This window comes from Solea solea, chromosome 12 (assembly GCF_958295425.1).
Source record: "Solea solea chromosome 12, fSolSol10.1, whole genome shotgun sequence".
Classification (NCBI taxonomy): domain Eukaryota; kingdom Metazoa; phylum Chordata; class Actinopteri; order Pleuronectiformes; family Soleidae; genus Solea; species Solea solea.
In genome coordinates, this window is record NC_081145.1 from 7,337,732 (window position 1) to 7,357,268 (window position 19,537).

The 19,537-nt window shown below is 40.0% G+C and overlaps 1 protein-coding gene across 1 annotated transcript in view; it reads right to left on the reverse strand.

The window, feature by feature from the left end:
* The window catches only part of LOC131469607 (uncharacterized), a 218,414-nt gene that overhangs the window by 184,476 nt on the left and 14,401 nt on the right, over positions 1–19,537 (reverse strand). Inside the window, exon 2 of the mRNA XM_058644753.1 lies at positions 14,511–14,555. The gene's annotated coding sequence lies outside the window, so the exon portion shown is untranslated. The remainder of the gene's footprint in view (positions 1–14,510; positions 14,556–19,537) is intronic.

Below are 19,537 nucleotides of genomic sequence, written 5' to 3' on the forward strand. Positions count from 1 at the left end.
CACATTTAATCAGCATTGTGTAAACTCATTTGCCAATGGCTTTAACGTAACAAACTTTTATTTATATTTAAAAGTTAAACGTTGCTTTCAGTCCTTATAACTGCTCTGCAAGACTGCGAAACTCTAAAGACTGCTGTGCCAGACTGAGGTACTTTAATCCACTAACTTAAACTCAGTCAGACAATGTTTGTGGAAGATCATACTCACCCACCAGAGTAACATAATTATTGGAAGAGAACAGGTGTCTGGTGTGAGGAGTGGGAGGGAAAGTAGGACCAGTTTCCCCCATTACTGGTCAGTGTACCATCAAAATGTTGATGAAGCTTTTATTTGAAAAGGTAAAATAGCTGCATAACCTTGATGAAGAAAATCTACATATGTACATACTTGTACATAGGGCATTAAAGGGCCAGGGTTAGGGTGTTCATATACATTTTTTCCACTTTATCAGGAGTTGATGAAAATTACATATGATCTCATACTTCAGGTGCATAACATGCTTTCTTCTCTCACCTTGGGGCTAATTCTCTGTCTGATGAATGCTTTAACAAAGTTGTTTTGACTTGGAGCATGGTGGGGATAAGCACCTGCTAATGTGGGAAGTTAAAAAGGTACGTGACGCAGCAGAACTTATTAAAAACTGTTTTAATGGTTCACCAAACAGACAGGAGGAAAACATTTGACCTGGAGTTGGAGAAGATTTGTTTATCCTCTGTTTTTCACTCCTGCGCCGGAGGACTAAATGAAAATGGCACAAGGACGAGACTGTGCACATTAAGTTTTGGGCAGATTTGCATTTTTTGCACACGGTTTGAGTTAATAACAATGTGTGTATCATTTTGTATTTTGAGCCATTGCCTGACTCTTTTGTGACAGTGGGTGGGAGCCAAGGTCTGGCTTCACTTCTTCATGTAGGATCTGGCTCTGTTTACCTAGTCCTGATGGAGTCCAGATGAGCTCTCTATGACTCTCCTCTTCCTTACAGTCAAACCAAGTCTGGACCACCGACTCCAACAGCCGGACAGGGCTGAGTGGATCATCTCTGGGCAAGGAAGAGCAGATAGTTCTAAACTGAGAGGCAAGACGGCTAATGCATCATCATGACAAACCTGGATATGAATTCAAATATGAAGTCCAGCTAGGAATGGAAAAGATGATGTCCAAAGAAAGTGACAGAAAGCGCTGGACCTCAGTCCTCTGAAGGGTGAAGTTATCTTGGCAGAGAAATGTCAGTCTACCTAAAATCCATGGATAATGCATGATGCAGGATGAATAATTGTAGTGTGCGAAATAACGCCATTGAGAAACCGACTACACATAATGTAAATTCTTGCAGACCAGGTTTCACACTCTTTACGGTTAAAATGAAACCAGGCCTTCCTCAGCTCCACTAAGAAGACAGGGGCTTCAAGGAAAAACAAGCTCCTGGGCATAATGCATAGATGGTCTCCAGCCCCCTGTCTCCCTGTGGAAAAGCACTCCTAACCCTCAGGCTAATAGCTTCCATGTGCACAACCCAGTGCTCTAAAAAAAGTGTAATAACAACATGGAAAAAGAGCCATGTTATTGCATTGCATGTCATAATCTTCAAAAGGCTGACACTTCAGCGTGTCAGAGAGATGCACCTCCGATGGCTGCTGGGGCCCAAATGTCAGGTCTGTTTAGATACGTCACTGAAGCGCGCATCATTCTTCTCTCTCTTACTCCCCCACATATGTATAAGCATACGTGTATTGTACAGTCACAGCAGCCATAACGCCAAGTTATGTTACAGTTTGTTTTTACATCTATGTGCTTAAACAGAACTGTTATACACATTTTCTGCCTTCACCTATCCAAATGAAATATTGTCACATTTATAGCCATAGCCAACAAAAAGGTGTTGTACATGTACATGTCTTAGTAATTTAACAGTCAGTACACAAACCCCGAGTCAAAAACTACCTGTGTGAACAAGCCGAGCGTTGGAACAAATACAGCAACTTCTGCACAACAAGTGCTTCACTTGTGACAGATATTATGGGATTGAAAATCATCCAAATCAAATGTAAACAGATCCTGAATTTGACACTACATGTTCTCATTTTCCATTAAAAACACAGTGTTTTGCCACAGGCTGTTACTATAGCTGTTACTAAGTATTAATACCAGCCATATTCATGAATATTATGCTTACATCACTTATGTACACAGAGCAGCAGCTGTGCAAGTACATACATATCCAGACAAGGACCAAGGACAGCCAGGTTTGATTTTTTTTTGTTTTTTTTGTTTTATCAAAATGTCTCAGCCTTGAAACCTGAGATCATTGTCCTGAACACAAACAAATACACAGATGCATGTATGTAGGTACCATTAAGTATCTCTGATTGCACTGCACTGTTTCCTCAGTAAATCAGGCCCAAGGACACTCTTTGTGCTCAGTGACAGTTCACCATACTAAAAGTTGCTAAGGAGCCGGATTTTCACCAACCGCAACAACAAAGAGCATAATGACAGTAATCCAGATGACACCGGCCCAAGACCAGGCAGCGCATGGAGGTGCTTCCACACATTTAGCGAGACTTGCCAGTTTAGTCCTCTATTGCTGCAGAATTTGGTTCCTTCCTCCAGTGTCACTTCCAGTTGGAAAATTCATTTGAGAGCTAAAGCAAATCAAAATAGCACATTCCATACAAGTAACCTTAATGCAGTTTAGGCAAAGTAAAATAAATCAAAAGTTAAACCTCTGGGATTAACTTGGGTCTGCTAACAATTCCAGCACATAACTGTAAATGAATAGAGCCTCAAGTTTGGATCTGGATCACACAAAAGAACTGAAGGAAGATTAACGGTGTTTATTGCATTCATGGGGTGACAGACTGCCGTTATGTTTGTTGGATATGTACATATGCTATATTCAATTGCCACACAGCTGTTCCAATCTCATATTTAATGAGCATGTTTTTAATTTGGGGTTAAGTTTAAGTTGGGGTTTGCATTAAAATTTAAAGGGATGTTTGTCATGAGCGCTGTGACTGTGTTTGACCTTCCTACCCCACCAGAGTCCTCATCTGCTTATACAGATTTACGTCCTTCAAAAGCTCAATATTAAAGGACTGTTGACTGAAAATTTAGAAATGTCATGAGATGATAGGCTGTGGGCTTGATAGGGGCAATATAACATATGGTTTATTAATCTGTAGGGTTCCATCATAACAAAACACACTTTGTTGTTGTCACACATTTTCCTGAACGGATGATGTCAGACTGAAGTGTGGTGTCAGGCCAAACCAAAATCTGTGACAGAACATGGCAGCATAGCTGCTTTCCCTCATTACTCGTCTCAACTGCTTCTCCTAAAACACCCTGCTTTTACCAGTCGCTGCCCTGACCTGCCATAAAGGCAAAGTACAGGACAGAACTAAACCACTAAGTGAAACTGATACAGCATTTCACAATTTAAATGCATACATGGATATTTATGTACACGAGCATTTATGCCAGCTGGAGCAAGGATGCAAGCAGTACTGGGTTAAATGACATTTTCCATGAGTCCCATTCATTACTTAACACCCATGAGAAGGGATGGATAGTCCAAACTTACTAGACTGGACTACACAATGATACCCAAGTGGCTGCCAGGGTCTTTAAATGAATGAAAAGTAAATGGATATCCACTCAGTTATACAAGGAAATGGAGTCATTCTGTCCACAGTAGTTCCTCTCATATATTTTGTCCTTGTTAATCCGCTGTCTTGTGTATTGCGCTACATTGTTTTTTTTCTTCTTTTCTTTCCATTTCCCTTGCTCTGCTTAATGTAAAAAATCATGTGGCATGAATCTGCTCCAGGACTTTACTTCACCAATCATTATGCAAATCGTCTGACAGATGACAGAAAGAAAGCCTCCACCCACTGCATTATAGCATGCGTGATTTCTTTTTTCACCTGCAGATACAGATCCCTTGAGATGTCTTCCCCGCTTGCATAACTTTTTGCAATATCGCTCCAGGAATATTTGTTAAAAGCAATGTGAGTCATCGGACTACTGAAGCTACTGACTCTTGTCCAGGTGCACTCAGTCCCCCCATCTGTCCTTGAGGACAACTACATCATCATTCATCCAGATAACAATGGAATGATTGGATCTTCCTGAGCCACCAACCCAACTCCAAATTCCATCTGTAGGAGAATAGAGAACATATTGTTCCTTTAACACACGAACAAACGCTGTAGGTGATCCACTCACTGCATTCCACTCACAAATGTGTCTAATAGTTTGTCCTTGGTCATCCAAGGACAGAATATTTTTATATTTGTATGGACAAATGTGTATCTGTGTAAAATTAGACATCAACCTGTTGACTTCTGTAACCTACTGCTGCTCTCCATCAATTCTCAGAATCTCAATAAGAGTTTGGAAATGCGATGCAGCTTTTTTTTAGCTATTTTCCACTTCAACAATGCCCTAATGAGTTCAAAGCTGCCTGCATCAGGTGATTCAAACACACAACAACACACAGCTCCAAACGTGAGGCAGTGCAGTGTCTGTGCTTCAGCACAGATCTCAATTCTGTTGCTGCTCATGGAAATGCAGCGTCTCGTCCTCCCAGCTCCAACTCTGCTAGATGTATGAAATGCACTTATGGTTATGTGTCGCTACTGACTCAAGGTACTGTTGGCATCACTTTTTAAAACTTCTACTAAATGTTTTAATCACAGAGGCAAGCAGCGGGCAAAGAAGTTAGTCCAAGAAGGCCTGCCCTCTAGTGGTAAGGTAAGACTCTCTCGCAGCTCTCCATCACACCTTTGTGTTCTGGGTCTTAAGCATGAAATGATAACGATGTGTCAATAAAAGGATCAAAATGCATAAGTATTGAACAATTCAATAATAATAATAACAATAGTAATTGTATGGATTAAATCCGGACAATACCCATTCCTGACAAACTCCAATAGGTTCGACCCTGGTCAAAAAACACCCAATTTCCACTAGTGAAATTCACACAAGCTGCAAATGTAAGCGCCGTCAGGGTCAGAGATGTTCCGACTATCAAAACCCAGCTACTAGGGAGGAGGAAAACGTCAATGTACTGTACATACCCAGCCACGTATGTTGGTTCAGCACTGACAGTCAAACAATACCGTCATGGACAGATGAGATGACAGATGACAGCACCACACCCACACTGACAAGTAGCCAATCAAAGCCTGTATGTGCAAAAGGATAACTGAGATCATGCTGTAAAAGCAGCTTAAAATGGGGACCACAGATGGAAAAGCTGAGAGAATTAGGAGTGGCACTTGTCCAGGCTTTCTGATGTGCAAATCAGTGGAGCTTGAATCTGAAAATGGAGTACAGCAAGTTCAAACACAAATGGAGACAAATTAGTCTTATTACAAACATACCACTGTGTCTTCATGATGAAAATGTTATAACTGCTTCAGCGTGTACCTTTGTCAGATGTGATGGCGCCTGCTTCACGGGTATGAAATCAGTAAATATAGTGGCCCAGTAGCAGAAATTCCACAGTGTGTTTTTAAAGTGAGTTCATGCCTTGAGTGAATAATTTAAAACTTATGAAAAATAAAAAATAAATGATGTCATAAGAGAAAGGTCACCTTTATAGCAACAGCGTCTTGTTTTTTTTGAGAGAAGCACACAGAATATGAAACGAGAGCAGCAAAACCTAAACACTTTCTATACACCTCCTCGGCCACTGATTTTACAAGATTAAACAGGCAACTGAACGTACTGCGAGAGGCGTCCCCAGTTTGAACTCATAGTTTAGTATAGTGCCAGGCCAACACATGCTTGAATCTTGCCAATACAAGCCAAAATATTTCTCCTGAGAGTAAAAGTTGGAAAGTGTGACAATGGACTGACATTAGAGGGACAATAGCATTACTGTGATTCCAGAGACAATAGGACCAACAAAAAACAAGGCAGAGATATGACTGCAGCGGTGTGGAGAGAGATCCATGGGAGAAAAACGGAGAGAAGCTGTGCAGTACATCAGACTATTTTGGAGGAGTGTCAGTATGGAAGTGAAGGGCCTCATATATCTGCAGACACATACATAAATCAGTTATCCCCTGCACACGCACACACACACACAGACTTGATATGAAATTCAGCTGACCTGCACGGCCTTTGCAGTCAACAGAGGGTTTTAATTGTTCATGTATTTTATTTTAAAATAAAACAACTTTCCTCAGTTCAACACATATGGGAAAATGTGGACAAAGCACCACAAAAGGGGATCTGTTTGAGCATCCAATCCCTCTTCAAGTGTTCCAAGGCTGTAACACACTGTGTTGTCACATATTTAATGTCACATGTGTGTATTCGAAACATAATGATGAGCCAAAACAACATGTATAAAGTCCATCTAATGTTTTTTTGCTGCGTTTAGTGCGTGTACACATGCATTACCATAGCTCCTGTTAGGATTATTTAACAAAACACTGTGTAACCGAGCTGTAATATTTATAGCTGGCAACATTAGGCTTTTAATCAAAGTATCCCAGATTGATAACACCCATTCGTCTACTCTGAATTATTTCCCACCCCACCCCCCATTTACAGTAATGGCATAACAACAGACTCAACAATTGTTTTACCACCAGTCCAGTGCTGATGAGGGTCATCATGATAACTAATGAGAGCATTATGCTTGCATGGGAAACAAAAAAAAATGAATCGAGAGCTTATGAGTCAGATATGCTGATTATCTCAAGATGTGTGTCAACCTGAAAATCCGTCTTGATCCTAATTTCCCTTCACACTGCCATGCAACATATGTGTATGTAGCTGAGGGAAAATGCACACCGTTACTTTCTGAACTCCTTCTTTCTTTTCTGAAATATTCTTATAGACATTTGCTGCCCACCATCTTTTATAAATGTGTAATCGGCAGCATGATCTGTCAGTCTGTGTTACTCAAAGGTTTAGAGAGGGGCCTATTGAGATAATGATGGACATGACTAGACTCTGACGGGGTAATAAGCAGGCCCTTACAGGTGATGACTGGGTCCTCTTGAGGGTCACGTCCTTTGTCTTGGTGTGTTGCATTAAGTGCAGGCCATATTAGCATCCATTGTGCTGTATGAATTTGCCTATTAAGGACTTTGAACACAACTCAGTGTTTAAAAGTAAACACAGCATGAAGACACAGTCAGATAAAACAAAGTCAGATGGGATTCATTGTGTCCCTGTCACTTCCTTAAACTGATCCAAGTCTTTGACTGTGGAAAAAAAGCACCATATGTGTGCTGAATGTCTACCCCCTTGTGGACAAAAGACATATTGCTCTGTCTTGTGCCGTAAAGACAATGGGGTTTGTTTGTTTTCACATCTGACACAGGTCATCTGAAAATAAAGAAGTTAAATAAGAAAAAGTAGGATTTAAAATTAAACCCCATTCATATAAAAGAGATGCAGGGCTTCCTTTGGGCTGTTGAGAATACGATAAAAAGGTGTAAATTATCCCATCCCTAATTCTGCCTTTACTGTTCTCATGAATACAACTGTCAGGGTAATTTCCATTGACCCGAGACAATCCTGTGGCTTCTCTGTGTGTGCCAAGCATCATTTAGAAGCTATAAAGGCTGCCAAGGCCAAGCCCTGCAGGCCCTGATGTAGACAGAGGAGCAATGTGCATGAACCTGCTAACCTTCAGCAAAGGAAAACTTGAACTAATCTCAGTGTCACTTCAGTATGCTAATTTAAGAGTATAGAGATTTTTCAAGTATAGCAGAGATGCTCCCAATCGCACTATGAGTGGCACTGGTGCACACATTTCACATTTGCACCAAGAAAAAGGAGACAGGAAAAAGAGATTTCTCTGGAACTGATCAGGAGCTCTGATATTTCTTTCCACAGACTGGGATTTTTCTTTCCACACAGACAGGGATTTATATATCTTCACAGAAACACGGCTGTTGTGAAACAAAGGCAGGTTAGTGCATCTGAAATCTGCATGTGCTTCAGATCTGCATGTGCTTCGGATGCTATCGGCATCGGGGTTAAACTCAAGATAGTGATCTCAGAGCGATTGCTTACTCAGTGACTCACTATGGCACAGTCTTGGCCATTTACCAAGACGTTCTCCTGTCATGCTGCCAGATGTGTTTGTTTTGCTCATTATTCCTCGAAAAACAGATGAGATTATCGTCCACTCCTATCGAAGCAAACAAATGTAGGAGTGGTGCACACAGATGACACAAAAACGATTTCATTTTGACACTTTTATTGCAAAAAACAGTCCTGTGTTTCAACATCTTGCTTCAATCAGTGACAGACAAATTCCAGTTATCGTCCATTAAAGCTCTCTCTTTCTCTTTCTCAAATATGAGTGGTGACATTCATCACACAGACAGGGCAACTCATAGTGCAGTTCTTAGAAAGCTGATATGTAATATTCTGTCATTCAAATTACTATCTATTTCCTCTGTATGCAATAATACAAAGTGCATAACTTCCTGCTGTGGATGGATAATACATTTGTGTGTGTATTTGATCTTCTATGCGTCTGTGTCACAATGATAGTACGGATAACATTTATCCCACGCCAAATCTGTGGAGGGGTTTCCATGGCACACCAGGGGAACTAGCCTCTGCCAGTGCTCACAGCAACTCCGAAACGTGGAGCATATAAATAACAACACAAATAATAACCATCACCATTCCCGCTTTGCAGCAACTTTATACAGCAGTAAGTGCAGTGAGGGAGACATGGGATCAGGGGATCTTGGAGCAAATCAAAACCAACATTCTCTTTCCTGGGAAGGTCCCAGGGCCTTTGTTATCTGCCTTCAAAGTATGATTCATCAGCTGCATTATGGGTGTTGTTGTTGGCTGTGGGAAAGGGTCTTCTCATGACCCAAAAACTACAATAGAGATAAGTGCCTTTTTTATTACTGTATCCCGAGCCACCTGACATTTACGAGCAACATTTGTTTTGATCATTTTACAAGTGCAAGTGACGGTGGAGCCCTTTCATTCACCTCGCTGACGGTGCTTTACATCAAATATAAAGAGATGAAGCCATTGCTCCAGATCTGACGGAATACCACGAGCTGTCAATCATGTTTACTGACCTGGCCTCTCATGTCCCACAAACCCAATCATCAGTGATCATCAGTCAGCAGGTCTACAAAGCCTGGTGTTTACCCCGTCTAGACAAACCAGGAGGACTGGCAGCCATGGGCATCTGCGTCGTATACTGCACCCAGTTTAACCACAAATGACTGCTTCACTGTCATTTACCATCATAAATCAGCACTTTGCACATAAACAACCTATAAGGTTTAGGGTGTTGAGAGTATTTCAAAGGATAAGCAGCTCAGCACTGGAATTTCCAAGCGTATTAGCGCACTCGACTCCCCAGGCCAAGCTGTGTAGAACTGTAAATCAACAAGTCAACGTACGATGTATGTTCAGTGTTCCCACTACCATTATACCTTTGTGCAAACACTGCACAGAGGTGAACAAAGCTACATTTCTCCCAGTTATCTGGGCCAATCGTTTCTCACTGTGGGCAGAATGCTCTTGTCTCTGAAAAACAAATGTTATTTCCACTCTTCAACTGGCCAAGCACTGAAAGAGACATGCTGTACTCGGCCTGCCTGCAGAATATCCAGCTGAAACCTCAGTGCAACATTGTCTGCAGCTATGCCTGGAAAAAATTATGCCACCGCATATTATCATATTAATTACCACAATGTATTTTTTGCTCACCAGGAGGAGGAAGAATCACCAAATCACAAAAATGAAAATGTTGTCTAACCAGAGGAATTTGTTTACACAAGTTGAGAGAGGGGGAAAAAAAAAGAAACAACTTTAAACAGGAGGGGTTTTTTTTCCAGCACACCACATTTTGCAAGAGAGGCTTTGGACAAAAAAGATTAATTGCGACATCAATTTTGTCAATTTTGCACATTATTGAAAGAGGGATTAACACCCTGAGCTATGCTAGTGCTTTTCATGAGCATTGGACTGTCACACACTAAATATAAGGCTGTGACAGTATATTTGTGACTCTGCACATTTAGATTATGGCACTGAGAGGGGGGGGGGGACAAGTTTATACACAGCTGTGACTACTCTAGAAAACAGAGAGGCTGCTGTTTCTGCGATGTGAGCCGATAGCGCCTATTCCATCTGCTGCCCCTCATTTGGAACCACTGCCCTATCACTGGGAGGAAGTGGACCTGTTATTATTATGACCTTAAAGTCTTTGGGTGGTCCAGATACACAAAGACACACACATGAAGCAAGACAGAGAGAGCAGAGACAGCAGGCATACATAACTGTACAACTACGCAAAACACTTTGATACAACTTCTCCAAACACCAAGCTGTCATTTCCCCTCTTAAGCGAGCACAGACATTGCTGCAAAGGGCAAACAGTGTATTCACCTGAACTTTTATAAACAAAATTAATCCCTGGAATGCATTTTTCATTGAAACAATGCAAACTGTTTACAGTAGAAGCATATACACATGCAAACTTATCCAGCGATGTCTCATTACCCTACATATATGTACAGTATAAAGGGGAGTAAAACTATAAACATGCACATATGCACATAGAGCAGCATTTTTCAAACTGTGGGGCGGGCCCCGCTGGGAGGGGGGGCTGGGCGTGGAGACTTTCCAGGGGGGGCGTGAGTCCTAACTAAAGTTTAGCAGGTGGAACTTTTGGTCTCGCTGTAACCCGGACTCATTTAAGTGACGTACCACAACAAAATCTACACTGGTGACAAGGTTTGGATAATAGAGAAGTTTCTGACAGGGGCAAAAAGAAAACTGTGCAATGTTTCGGAAAACAAACAACAAGCCAACGTCAACCGAACGGAACAATGATTCGCGACGACCAAAACCCAAGACGAGAAAATGCCACCAAAGACCTCTCTGGGTGTTGTGTCTCAAAACATTGGCAGGGGACAGCATTTGTATTGCTAAAACAAAACAATGTTATTTGCACAGCAAATTGTTGATATTGGTAAAGTATTCTTTGTTATCCAAATGTATTTATTGTTCAAAAAATGACACTGTGTCTCACAAAGGGAGTGCATCTTCTGCAGAAGGTTTGCCTTTGAAAAATATGATATCATTTTTAAAACTCTAAACAATCCTACGTACTCACCTAAATGCCAGGATGAATTGAGTGAGCTGAACTGCTAGAGAGCTTTTACTTTGAAATATTTGCCTCACCTATAGAAACTGTAAAGAAAGATATTTTCCATAGTCTGCAGTTGCAGTGCAGCATATGTGTTTCCGTAGTGTGCCTACTCTTATCAGTTAAGATGTGCCTCCATGAAAAGTAAGACACTTTTGCAGATGTAATGCACACATACATACATCCAGTGTGGATCCATCCACAGTAGTCTACTTGTGGATTAGGTGAAGTGATCTCAACACAAATGTGAATGTCCTAGGATGTCAAATCTGCAAATCTGGTGATGCTTTTAGCAGACCTTTACTTAGCTTTGTCAGATTTCACATCAGGTCCAAAAAGTGTACATGATGCATCATGTCAGTGAGGTACAACAAGTCATAAAACATCCCTCTACACAGATGACCCATTTATAAATGCAGCAGCTCTTTCAAAGACTGCGCTGTCTGACAGTGTTGTCCTTAACATGATAATCACTGTGTTGAGTAAACCGTTACACACAGAAGCTGCACTCACCAGCCACTTTTATTAGGTACACCTGTTCCTGCTTAACACTAATATTATCCTATTAGCCAATCACAGGGCAGCCATTTGTTGCATTTAAGGAAGTAGACATGGATAAGGCAACCTGCTAAGGTTCAAAACAAGCATCAGAATGGAGAGGAAAAGGGAATTAACTGATTTTGAATGTGGGCTGGTCTGAGTATTCCAGAAACTGCTGAACCATCTCTCGGGTTTACAGAGAATGGTCCGAATAAAGAAAATATCCACTGTGGCAGTTCTCTGGGTGAAAATGCCTTATTGATGCCAGAGCAGAATGGCCAGACTGGTTTGAAATGACAAAAAGGCAACAGTAACTCAAATAACCACTGCTTACAACCCAGGTATGCAGAAGACCAACACTCGACACACAAAACCATGAAGCAGATGGGCTACAGCAGTTGAAGACCACATCAGGTGCTACTCCTGCTACTTCATTGTACCTAATAATAGTGTGTGTGTATATACCAGACTCCAATACCCGAGGTTGAATGTTATATTATTATGATATAATATTATACAGCTGCAGTCAGAGGTCAAATATAAACGTTACGTTACCATTGCATTACAGCTCCAAATCCTTTAATAAAAGCTCAATACCAGTTCCAACCATGATTTCTACTGTTGTCTGTGAAATGTCTGGTGATCTTTGCTCAAAACCTCAAGAAGATAAATCTTTGTTTATAGATCAGTGTTGGGAACAGAAAAAAATCACAATAAAACATGACAACATGATATAACAAAATATTGAATACTGTACCCATGCAAATTGTCTTGAATCAAAATGTGATTTATTTATTTTTTTTCAATGATAAAGATCCTGAGGTAAAAGACCATTTAAGTATTCCTTTATTTCACTCTTACTACCATTTCTACAATGAATAACACATTTTGAGGAATTCCTTCATGCTTCAAAATACACTTCAGGGAAAAACTAATTCTTAGATAATTTCCCAAGGAAATGACTGCACAGCTCCTTTTTCTAAGTAAATCTTGATAATAAGATTATTTTCTCAATATGTTTTCCATTAAGCCACATACTGTTGTTCATATTGTGTTCTTTAAACTATGCGAGTGAAACCTTGATGCCTAAAGGAACAGATCCTAAGATCTTGTGTCTGGTGTGTGTTTTATTCAGATTTGCTCCATGTTAATGTCTCACGGAGGTAAATAGAACGGTGCGCCTCTTGTTACCTGGCAGCACTTTAGCGATGGAGAGTAAATTGCATGCCAACAGCTCTCTGAGGGCTAATCATACAAGCTCATTCAATAACGGATCCATTACACATGGGAATTCATAAATGATTGTTTTTCTTTCTTTCCAAACAGAGAATTATAGAGCACCAATGTGTTATCAATGTTTTCAAAGCATCTTACTACTGTAAGAGTTTACAGAGTTAATCATTATCAGTCACCACTTCACTGCTTCCTGGTGGCTGGGCCTGGTATCACAGTCCACTGATGCCAAGAGAAGAGGACATCACCATAACGTCTTCCTCCAGTGTCTCCTCACCAGCTTCACTCCTTAGCCCTTGGCATATGATAGTTCAGCTTCATCTTGAATAAATGTGTGTATTTTGTAATATAATCACATAATTTGATTATAGGGTCAGTAAACAGTAAACCATTTGAATTTGTAATGTTCCTCTTGAAGATTGAAGCAAAATCTCCCAATCCACAGTTTGAATTTTGAGAAAAAGTTGTACTTGAGTTGTCAGCTATGATGTTTAAAATGAGAAATGTGTGGGTCAGTTTGTGCTGTAGAAAGCATTGTGCGTTGTAAATAAGCCATGGACACGGAATATATATTTATATGTAAACATATTAAAGACCCCCTGTGGAGGATAAAGCGGTAGAAAATGGATGGATGGCATATTAAAGACCTTTAGCCAGTTATAATCCCACAGTTTGTGCCCTTTCCAGCTGAAGGCTTTAACATATTATCCTATGAATCAAAACCAAATGGGATTTTTCCGTCTATAAGAACTCAAGAACTCCTTTTTTTTTTTTTTTTTTTTTTAAAGAATACTGCTCTCCTCTCTGTCCCTCGACTGGCGTATATGTAGTATGATCTGCTGATACTTTTCTCAGCACTCTAGCCAGCTCACAAAAGACATTAAAAGGAGAAAGACAATGATTGTGTAGTTCAGTGGTTCAAGATTAACAGATGTGTATATAGATATAGATGCATGGATGTGAATGTGTGGATAATTTTAAGCTGGGATCTTTGACAGATCTCCCTTATTTCTTAGCACTTGTCTGACCAAAATATGACAGGAATGATGGGAATCTAAAATCTCTGCATATAATACTTGTTCTGAGCCTTTTGTTTGGCAATAATGGCATTTCTTCCATCCATCCATCAGTGATGTACTGTATATGCAGCACAAATGAAGGTGGTGCAGGTGGTGGAGGCATCAACTCAAACTCAGTGTCAAGCAGCGGTGAACTGCTTCATTGCTTTGCTCTGCTCTAATGCACGTGGCACAAGTTTGAGAAATGTTTAATGGCCAATAATAATAATGTGAGTACCAGCTAATGAAATAACATTTTGCCAATGTTCAAATCCCATTTATGTGTTAAAGCTACAACACAACACAACACCTTCCAAATAGAGTGCTTGACAGTTCTTAAAGATGGGGGGGTTGTCAGAGAGAGTGCACCTAACAACAGTCAACAGGCCTGCCAAATATCAAGTGTTAAAGCAACATAAAGGTACGAGTTGGCCTTAAGGCTAAATAGTTATATGCATGCAAATTCCAATACAATACTATATTCATACATGCTTAAATAACATTGCACTTACCATGTTAGTTTCTGTACAAGTTGTACCTCTGTCAGTAGCACGGTCCTATCACAAACAAGAGCAGACGTGTGTTAGACACTCGGACACATCAGTAACATAATTAAAGTCAACGGTTTACCTGAAAACACCTGATGAGTTTGGTATGCTAAAATATATATACAGTATTGCTCCACAGGCAAAGTGGAGTGGGAGTAAACATCTTGATAAAAGACAAATCAAAAGCAACTCTCCTTATCTCCAAATGTCTTTCCCATAACCATGAGACCATAGGATCACTTCAGTACAAGTGTTTCTTGGAAACATTTTAATAGTTGCATAAATCACTGAATATCTCTGGCAAGACAAGCAATGAATGAGTGCAAAAAGAAGTGTAATCAATCAGGAAAATGACAACAGAATGATCTGGCCCATCAATTGCAGTGGTAAGAAACGGCATTCCGAACACTGGGGTCAATATCAAGTCACAACAAAGCCCAGCATATTCTCGATGCCAAGCTACAATGACAGAAATACAACTTCCATATTCAACATTAATAGAAAAACAATGGACAAGAAAAAATGTTTTGGAAGGATGTGTTCTTTTCACTGATTAACTCTGTGATCATAGCGTACAGTATATCTATTAAAGCATCTCATTGATGCCACATTAAAAAAAACCTAAAAACAAAATATGCTTCAAAATATTTGGCAGAAGCGAAGACAGCAGGACTCTTGCAAGGAAAGTTTAGAGACAGGTGCTTGTAAGAGCATGCAAGGTTAGAGTTAGAGTTAGAGTTGAGAAACACAAAAAGTACACTCTTGTCCTAGCCTCCAGCGTAGAGTTATATATTCATGGAAATGCTGACAAGGACTCATTTAATTCAAACAGCTATGCACCCGACTTTATTCCAAAAGCACTCAGCCCAGCTGGAAAGTGACAATCTGATTTATTTCTGGTTGAATTCAACAAAAGAGCCTTAAACAAGAGGAGAAGAAAAAAATCAAAACATAAACATATGGACGTTCATTGTTAAATTTGAATCTCAGTTGCCTGACACAGCAATGTGGTGTGTGTGGAGCTGTAATTAGTGCACTATTTTTTTCTGGATGGACTTCATTAAAATGGCTCAAAACCAACAGCGGTTTGTCAGCACTGAAGTTCAACATGCATCATGAGCACAAACCGAGAGTGTGTTTGGTCGATAAAGCATGACAATGTTTACGATGTTGAAACGTCACAGACATCACTGGTGAGTCAAACAAACCACCAACTGTGAACTGTAAACAATAGGGATGGGTATTGAGAACCAGTATTAAATCGACAGCCGTCCCTTGCTGGTCAATACCAAAGTCTCAGTAAGCGGCTGGACAAACAATACAACTATTACTATTTATCTTGTGTTAATTCCAACTTTGCTTCATTGGAAAAAAAATGGCAGCGCAGGTCCCTAACATTTTTTACTTTACAGCATCACTTAATGATGACTAAGGCACTGTGTTGTTTGGGCTCATTTAGCTAAACATCGTGACAAGTGACTTGTAACGTGTAACTATGTAGTTTAGAGTGAGCGGGTAAAACCTGCAAACGTTTAGCTAGCGTGCCAGCTGCTGCTAATGACAGCAGCATTTTCTGTGCAGCTTCCTGGAAGTAGTGTAGCTGCTCAGTCCTGATGTGCTAAATAATCTCGATGAAAGTCAGGCAAGCAGCCACAGCAGTCAGTCTAAACAAGGTAACATGGCATGAAGTTTACTGTACGAGATTTAAAGCCCTTCACTATATAATAGAGGAGTCCTTTGTTTTAAACAGGGTGGTACCTCACAGGTAGCTTTGTTCAGGCATTTTCATCATCAAGTTATTGAAAAGTATTAATAAGCAAATCAGTTTCAGTATTACAATCCTACCGATACCCATCAGTAGTAAACAGTAGAGCTGCAACTAACGATTATTTTCATAATCGATTAATCTCAATTAATCGTTTGGTCCATAAAATATCAGAAAACCTTAAAAAATGTTGATCGGTGTTCATCAAACCTGGAAATGATGTTCTCAAATGTGTTGTTCTGTTTTGTCCACAAATGATTGATTAACTTTTGATTTATTTGTTATCCAGAGCAAAGAAATTAATAAAATATTCATATTTAAGAAGCTTAATCAATCGGAAATCTTGTTTTAACGATGAACAAAAGCTTCAAACCGATTAATGGATTATCAAAATAGTTGATTATTTAGTAATCGATTCATTATAGTAAACAGTATTTTCTTCTTCCAGATCATCTGGTTGCACTTTTCTGATGTGTGATAATTAGTCGTCTAAGAGCAGTGATCTCCTCTGAGCACCAAACACTTGTGAAATGTGTGCAAAGAAACAAGGTCACTTCCATCCAACAACAAGTAGAAAGGACACGGCAATGAACTAAACTACATTTTCAGCATTCTAATGAAGGTTGTCACAGGTGAATGGTTCATTTCATTTAAAGTGAAGTGTGTTTTGTGCACATCCATGTATGAATCTTACAACATGTTTGTGCACTGAAACAAACAGGCACTGTTTGTTCATAACCACCATGACCTTGTCATCTAAATATTCATAAAAGCAAATCGGTCCTTATCCACAAAATGAGAGTGTTTGAGCCAAACCCTCCAGTCACGCTGACAACTGTCCATGCTACAGTACAAACGCTGTTGTTCACGGACTACTCTGAAAAGTCATAATTTTGTTTCATACACATGGTTTGAATCACGGAGAATTGGCTGTACTCAATGTGTAGAATCAGAAAGCTGTTATTTTCATGGACCTCCTTTTCCAGGGCCCGCTGACAACACGATGTAACCTGTGCTCAAACACAGGGACACATCCCTGGAACAGACAGGAGTGATGAGTTCAGCAGTTATGCTGACTGCACATGAGGATGCTCTGCTCTCCTCCATCACTGTGCCAGCACAAATAGTAGTGATACCCAAGCACAGCAGCCACTGCCAAAGGCCAGTACAACACATGTCCTCATCAATTCACTGTGAGCATCTTTCTCAGGTTACAATGAACTGTGTCGAGCTGTGTATCTTCACTAGGTTCACGACTCAATTACGATTTCAGATACATGATTTGATATCACGATGCAACACAACTGAATTTTCTATATACACTTAAGCACATGGCTATGTTTTCATCAAAAATATAATCAATCTGATAAATATTGATTTTAACTTCAACTCTTAGTGTTCCAAAAAAAAAAAAAAAAGCTTCTGCAGACGAGCTGCAGCTTCAAAGCTACTACAAGCTGCATGTCGGCACATGTTCGAGATTCTGACAGTATGTCACATTTACGTTTATGGTATTATGGTGTTGCTCTGCAGAGCCAACTACATAAAAGCAGTTAAATCATGTGATTTATTGTTTAAACTTATGTTAAATACAGTTGTACTACTAATATAAGTATAATATCAAATGTTGCTGTAGTAGCTATTCGGATGTTGTCATGTTGATGCTCGCATTCACTTAAGGAAACAGAGAGAAAAAGAAAATCATCAACTATTTACAACATTCACACAGGGGGAGCGAAAAGAGAAAGTGTCCACTCATTTGTTTACTTAATACAACACAGGCATGCACACACAAGGGGGGAGAGAGAGAGAGCGAGAGAGAGACAGCTGGAGTGGCCGTGAGTGTATGGACTCCTGCAAATGTCCATTTCAAGACAGTGTTAGCTTGAATGTGGTACAGACTGATGTGTATAATCCTCTTGCAGCACAGTCACACTTCACTTCACACCTCAAGTGAACAACTGACCAACTGCTCACATCACACACAAGGCGAGGGGTCGCGATGGATTATGGGCCGTCATCGTCAAGGTCTGCATCGTAATGCCTCTTTAAAAAGATTTACTACAATCGTAAAGTTGTGGGAGCAGAAATAAATAGAACACAAACATACATGTGTTTCTTCTTTTTTTTCCCTTGCATCCAAGAAACCAAATATATTTATCCTCTTTCTGTCACGTGGGATGGTGGTGTTCACTCTGTGTGTTGGCTGGCTGGGTAATTGCAGAATGCTTTGAATGGGACTGTTGAGGGAAAATGCTGAGCAATTCTTTGGGGCTACAATCAAAACTACATGAGATAATCCAAGGGGTTAACTGTGTGACCTCACAAAAATAGTATTAAAGTAAGAGAGCCACGCCAACAAATGTTCTTAATTATGAGAGGAAAAAAGGTTACAAAAATGAAAACACTGATTTTGGTTTATGGGTATGCAACACATTTTTGAATCTCTGACACGTTTCAACCCATGTTGAACAATTGAGTGTGAATGACAAACAATCCAAAATGTCCAACTGGCTCTAGCAATATTTTATTGGAAAAAACAACAGTCTTCCAGTCCAAAAAGATACCTCAATTCAAAATATGGGGATTTAAATGTATCCCCCTTGTGGGCCAATTCATCTCCTCCCCCCTTAAATTTGGGGTCTCCTTTACCACTGATGCCTCTGGCTTCCCACCACTGCCAGAGCTAGCCAGAAAGATGAGCCAGAGAAATTGCCAAATTGCTTGCCAGTCATTTGATCTTTCTGCAAGTCATTTTTGGTGGAAAATAGTGGTAAGGCTGTTTTTGTGTATTCATGTACAACCACAGCTGTTTTCCCCATTTCTCCTGTGCTTTTTCTGACACAAAGACCATTAGGGCAGATGTACACTCCACCTGGAGCAGGACTGACAACCAAAGCTCCCTTGTGCTTATGGATTTGGATTAAGGATACATGAAACATATCCTGTCTTTAAGAGCTATTATGTGAAGGGCTTTGCTCAATTCATTCAAATAACATTAGGTCATCAGACAGACACCAAAAGCTGCAATCTACCTTTTTTTACAGATGTTACTAAAATAAACATATGTATACACAGTCATGGTTACACAAACACCTAAAATTCCTTAAGTGAGTCTGTAGTAGATGTTTACGTACAACTTGCATCTTCATGATCCAAATTTCCTTCATCAGCATCAGGCAAGCCCAAGAATGTGTCTGCCAAATCCTCTCCTTTAGTCAATTTG